The sequence below is a fragment of the Anastrepha ludens genome, chromosome Y (genome assembly GCF_028408465.1).
Source record: "Anastrepha ludens isolate Willacy chromosome Y, idAnaLude1.1, whole genome shotgun sequence".
In the NCBI taxonomy this organism is placed as follows: Eukaryota; Metazoa; Arthropoda; class Insecta; order Diptera; family Tephritidae; genus Anastrepha; species Anastrepha ludens.
In genome coordinates, this window is record NC_071504.1 from 123800 (window position 1) to 130446 (window position 6647).

A 6647-nucleotide genomic window follows, 5' to 3' on the forward strand; every position below is an offset into this window, starting at 1 on the left:
CAAAGCAGCCTTGGACTAGGAGGTTTTTCGGCTCACTCGGAATTTGACAGTTTGGTTGTTTTGCTTTCGATTTTCATAATTGTTCGTGCCTAGAAAGCACAATACCTTTGCAGCAACCTCCTGTAATTTCACGCTGATCGGAGTAAAGAGAAGTGAGTTATAGGAATTTTACTAAAAAGTTATGGTGATATCACTTATAGCCAAAGCAGCCTTGGACTAGGAGGTTTTTCGGCTCACTCGGAATTTGACAGTTTGGTTGTTTTGCTTTCGATTTTCATAATTGTTCGTGCCTAGAAAGCACAATACCTTTGCAGCAACCTCCTGTAATTTCACGCTGATCGGAGTAAAGAGAAGTGAGTTATAGGAATTTTACTAAAAAGTTATGGTGATATCACTTATAGCCAAAGCAGCCTTGGACTAGGAGGTTTTTCGGCTCACTCGGAATTTGACAGTTTGGTTGTTTTACATTCCATTTTCATAATTGTTCGTGCCTAGAAAGCACAATACCTTTGCAGCAACCTCCCGCAATTTCAGGCTTATTGGAGTAAAGAGAAGTGAGTTATAGGAATTTTACTAAAAAGTTATGGTGATATCACTTATAGCCAAAGCAGCCTTGGACTAGGAGGTTTTACGGCTCACTCGGAATTTGACAGTTTGGTTGTTTTACATTCGATTTTCATAATTTTTCGTAGCTAGAAAGCACAGTGCCTGTGCAGCAACTTCCCGAAATGTCACGCTGATCGGGGTAAAGAGAAGTGAGTTATAGGAATTTTACTAAAAAGTTATGGTGATATCACTTATAGCCAAAGCAGCCTTGGACTAGGAGGTGTTTCGGCTCACTCGGAATTTGACAGCTTGGTTGTTTTAGATTCGATTTTGATAATTTTTCGTGCCTAGAAAGCACAGTGCCTTTGCAGCAACCTCCCGAAATGTCACGCTGATCGGGGTAAAGAGAAGTGAGTTATAGGAATTTTACTAAAAAGTTATGGTGATATCATTTATAGCCAAAGCAGCCTTGGACTAGGAGGTTTTTCGGCTCACTCGGAATTTGACAGTTTGGTTGTTTTACATTCGATTTTCATAATTTTTCGTAGCTAGAAAGCACAGTGCCTGTGCAGCAACCTCCCGAAATGTCACGCTGATCGGAGTAAAGAGAAGTGAGTTATAGGAATTTTACTAAAAAGTTATGGTGATATCACTTATAGCCAAAGCAGCCTTGCACTAGGAGGTTTTTCGGCTCACTCGGAATTTGACAGCTTGGTTGTTTTACTTTCGATTTTCATAATTTTTCGTGCCTAGAAAGCACAGTGCCTTTGCAGCAACCTTCCGAAATTTCAGGCTGATCGGAATAGAGAGAAGTGAGTTATAGGAATTTTACTAAAAAGTTATGGTGATATCACTAATAGCCAAAGCAGCCTTGGACTAGGAGGTTTTTCGGCTCACTCGGAATTGACAGTTTGGTTGTTTTACATTCCATTTTCATAATTTTTCGTGCCTAGAAAGCACAATACCTTTCCAGCAACGTCCTGCAATTTCAGGCTGATCGGAGTAAAGAGAAGTGAGTTATAGGAATTTTTCCAAAAAAGTTATGGTGATATCACTTATAGCCAAAGCAGCCTTGGACTAGGAGGTTTTTCGGCTCACTCGGAATTCGACGGTTTGGTTGTTTTACTTTCGATTTTCATAATTTTTCGTGCCTAGAAAGCACAATACCTTTGCAGCAACCTCCCGAAATGTCACGCTGATCGGAGTAAAGAGAAGTGAGTTATAGGAATTTTACTAAAAAGTTATGGTGATATCACTTATAGCCAAAGCAGCCTTGCACTAGGAGGTTTTTCGGCTCACTCGGAATTTGACAGCTTGGTTGTTTTACCTTCGATTTTCATAATTTTTCGTGCCTAGAAAGCACAGTGCCTTTGCAGCAACCTTCCGAAATTTCAGGCTGATCGGAATAGAGAGAAGTGAGTTATAGGAATTTTACTAAAAAGTTATGGTGATATCACTAATAGCCAAAGCAGCCTTGGACTAGGAGGTTTTTCGGCTCACTCGGAGTTGACAGTTTGGTTGTTTTACATTCCATTTTCATAATTTTTCGTGCCTAGAAAGCACAATACCTTTCCAGCAACCTCCCGAAATGTCACGCTGATCGGAGTAAAGAGAAGTGAGTTATAGGAATTTTACTAAAAAGTTATGGTGATATCACTAATAGCCAAAGCAGCCTTGGACTAGGAGGTTTTTCGGCTCACTCGGAATTGACAGTTTGGTTGTTTTACATTCCATTTTCATAATTTTTCGTGCCTAGAAAGCACAATACCTTTCCAGCAACGTCCTGCAATTTCAGGCTGATCGGAGTAAAGAGAAGTGAGTTATAGGAATTTTTCCAAAAAAGTTATGGTGATATCACTTATAGCCAAAGCAGCCTTGGACTAGGAGGTTTTTCGGCTCACTCGGAATTCGACGGTTTGGTTGTTTTACTTTCGATTTTCATAATTTTTCGTGCCTAGAAAGCACAATACCTTTGCAGCAACCTCCCGAAATGTCACGCTGATCGGAGTAAAGAGAAGTGAGTTATAGGAATTTTACTAAAAAGTTATGGTGATATCACTTATAGCCAAAGCAGCCTTGCACTAGGAGGTTTTTCGGCTCACTCGGAATTTGACAGCTTGGTTGTTTTACCTTCGATTTTCATAATTTTTCGTGCCTAGAAAGCACAATACCTTTCCAGCAACGTCCTGCAATTTCAGGCTGATCGGAGTAAAGAGAAGTGAGTTATAGGAATTTTTCCAAAAAAGTTATGGTGATATCACTTATAGCCAAAGCAGCCTTGGACTAGGAGGTTTTTCGGCTCACTCGGAATTTGACGGTTTGGTTGTTTTACTTTCGATTTTCATAATTTTTCGTGCCTAGAAAGCACAATACCTTTGCAGCAACCTCCCGAAATTTCACGCTTATTGGAGTAAAGAGAAGTGAGTTATAGGAATTTTACTAAAAAGTTATGGTGATATCATTTATAGCCAAAGCAGCCTTGGACTAGGAGGTTTTTCGACTCACTCGGAATTTGACAGTTTGGTTGTTTTGCATTCGATTTCCATAATTGTTCGTGCCTAGAAAGCACAATACCTTTGCAGCAACCTCCCGAAATTTCACGCTTATTGGAGTAAAGAGAAGTGAGTTATAGGAATTTTACTAAAAAGTTATGGTGATATCACTAATAGCCAAAGCAGCCTTGGACTAGGAGGTTTTTCGGCTCACTCGGAATTGACAGTTTGGTTGTTTTACATTCCATTTTCATAATTTTTCGTGCCTAGAAAGCACAATACCTTTCCAGCAACGTCCTGCAATTTCAGGCTGATCGGAGTAAAGAGAAGTGAGTTATAGGAATTTTTCCAAAAAAGTTATGGTGATATCACTTATAGCCAAAGCAGCCTTGCACTAGGAGGTTTTTCGGCTCACTCGGAATATGACAGCTTGGTTGCTTTACTTTCGATTTTCATAATTTTTCGTGCCTAGAAAGCGCAGTGCCTTTGCAGCAACGTCCTGCAATTTCAGGCTGATCGGAATAGAGAGAAGTGAGTTATAGGAGTTTTACTAAAAAGTTATGGTGATATCACTTATAGCCAAAGCAGCCTTGGACTAGGAGGTTTTTCGGCTCACTCGGAATTTGACAGTTTGGTTGTTTTACATTCCATTTTCATAATTGTTCGTGCCTAGAAAGCACAATACCTTTGCAGCAACCTCCCGAAATGTCACGCTGATCGGAGTAAAGAGAAGTGAGTTATAGGAATTTTACTAAAAAGTTATGGTGATATCACTTATAGCCAAAGCAGCCTTGGACTAGGAGGTTTTTCGGCTCACTCGGAATTTGACAGTTTGGTTGTTTTGCTTTCGATTTTCATAATTGTTCGTGCCTAGAAAGCACAATACCTTTGCAGCAACCTCCTGTAATTTCACGCTGATCGGAGTAAAGAGAAGTGAGTTATAGGAATTTTACTAAAAAGTTATGGTGATATCACTTATAGCCAAAGCAGCCTTGGACTAGGAGGTTTTTCGGCTCACTCGGAATTTGACAGTTTGGTTGTTTTGCTTTCGATTTTCATAATTGTTCGTGCCTAGAAAGCACAATACCTTTGCAGCAACCTCCTGTAATTTCACGCTGATCGGAGTAAAGAGAAGTGAGTTATAGGAATTTTACTAAAAAGTTATGGTGATATCACTTATAGCCAAAGCAGCCTTGGACTAGGAGGTTTTTCGGCTCACTCGGAATTTGACAGTTTGGTTGTTTTACATTCCATTTTCATAATTGTTCGTGCCTAGAAAGCACAATACCTTTGCAGCAACCTCCCGCAATTTCAGGCTTATTGGAGTAAAGAGAAGTGAGTTATAGGAATTTTACTAAAAAGTTATGGTGATATCACTTATAGCCAAAGCAACCTTGGACTAGGAGGTTTTTCGGCTCACTCGGAATTTGACAGTTTGGTTGTTTTACATTCGATTTTCATAATTTTTCGTGCCTAGAAAGCACAATACCTTTGCAGCAACCTCCCGGAATGTCACGCTGATCGGAATAGAGAGAAGTGAGTTATAGGAATTTTACTAAAAAGTTATGGTGATATCACTTATAGCCAAAGCAGCCTTGGACTAGGAGGTTTTACGGCTCACTCGGAATTTGACAGTTTGGTTGTTTTACATTCGATTTTCATAATTTTTCGTAGCTAGAAAGCACAGTGCCTGTGCAGCAACCTCCCGAAATGTCACGCTGATCGGGGTAAAGAGAAGTGAGTTATAGGAATTTTACTAAAAAGTTATGGTGATATCACTTATAGCCAAAGCAGCCTTGGACTAGGAGGTGTTTCGGCTCACTCGGAATTTGACAGCTTGGTTGTTTTAGATTCGATTTTGATAATTTTTCGTGCCTAGAAAGCACAGTGCCTTTGCAGCAACCTCCCGAAATGTCACGCTGATCGGGGTAAAGAGAAGTGAGTTATAGGAATTTTACTAAAAAGTTATGGTGATATCATTTATAGCCAAAGCAGCCTTGGACTAGGAGGTTTTTCGGCTCACTCGGAATTTGACAGTTTGGTTGTTTTACATTCGATTTTCATAATTTTTCGTAGCTAGAAAGCACAGTGCCTGTGCAGCAACCTCCCGAAATGTCACGCTGATCGGAGTAAAGAGAAGTGAGTTATAGGAATTTTACTAAAAAGTTATGGTGATATCACTTATAGCCAAAGCAGCCTTGCACTAGGAGGTTTTTCGGCTCACTCGGAATTTGACAGCTTGGTTGTTTTACTTTCGATTTTCATAATTTTTCGTGCCTAGAAAGCACAGTGCCTTTGCAGCAACCTTCCGAAATTTCAGGCTGATCGGAATAGAGAGAAGTGAGTTATAGGAATTTTACTAAAAAGTTATGGTGATATCACTAATAGCCAAAGCAGCCTTGGACTAGGAGGTTTTTCGGCTCACTCGGAATTGACAGTTTGGTTGTTTTACATTCCATTTTCATAATTTTTCGTGCCTAGAAAGCACAATACCTTTCCAGCAACGTCCTGCAATTTCAGGCTGATCGGAGTAAAGAGAAGTGAGTTATAGGAATTTTTCCAAAAAAGTTATGGTGATATCACTTATAGCCAAAGCAGCCTTGGACTAGGAGGTTTTTCGGCTCACTCGGAATTCGACGGTTTGGTTGTTTTACTTTCGATTTTCATAATTTTTCGTGCCTAGAAAGCACAATACCTTTGCAGCAACCTCCCGAAATGTCACGCTGATCGGAGTAAAGAGAAGTGAGTTATAGGAATTTTACTAAAAAGTTATGGTGATATCACTTATAGCCAAAGCAGCCTTGCACTAGGAGGTTTTTCGGCTCACTCGGAATTTGACAGCTTGGTTGTTTTACCTTCGATTTTCATAATTTTTCGTGCCTAGAAAGCACAGTGCCTTTGCAGCAACCTCCCGAAATTTCAGGCTGATCGGAATAGAGAGAAGTGAGTTATAGGAATTTTACTAAAAAGTTATGGTGATATCACTAATAGCCAAAGCAGCCTTGGACTAGGAGGTTTTTCGGCTCACTCGGAATTGACAGTTTGGTTGTTTTACATTCCATTTTCATAATTTTTCGTGCCTAGAAAGCACAATACCTTTCCAGCAACCTCCCGAAATGTCACGCTGATCGGAGTAAAGAGAAGTGAGTTATAGGAATTTTACTAAAAAGTTATGGTGATATCACTAATAGCCAAAGCAGCCTTGGACTAGGAGGTTTTTCGGCTCACTCGGAATTGACAGTTTGGTTGTTTTACATTCCATTTTCATAATTTTTCGTGCCTAGAAAGCACAATACCTTTCCAGCAACGTCCTGCAATTTCAGGCTGATCGGAGTAAAGAGAAGTGAGTTATAGGAATTTTTCCAAAAAAGTTATGGTGATATCACTTATAGCCAAAGCAGCCTTGGACTAGGAGGTTTTTCGGCTCACTCGGAATTCGACGGTTTGGTTGTTTTACTTTCGATTTTCATAATTTTTCGTGCCTAGAAAGCACAATACCTTTGCAGCAACCTCCCGAAATGTCACGCTGATCGGAGTAAAGAGAAGTGAGTTATAGGAATTTTACTAAAAAGTTATGGTGATATCACTTATAGCCAAAGCAGCCTTGCA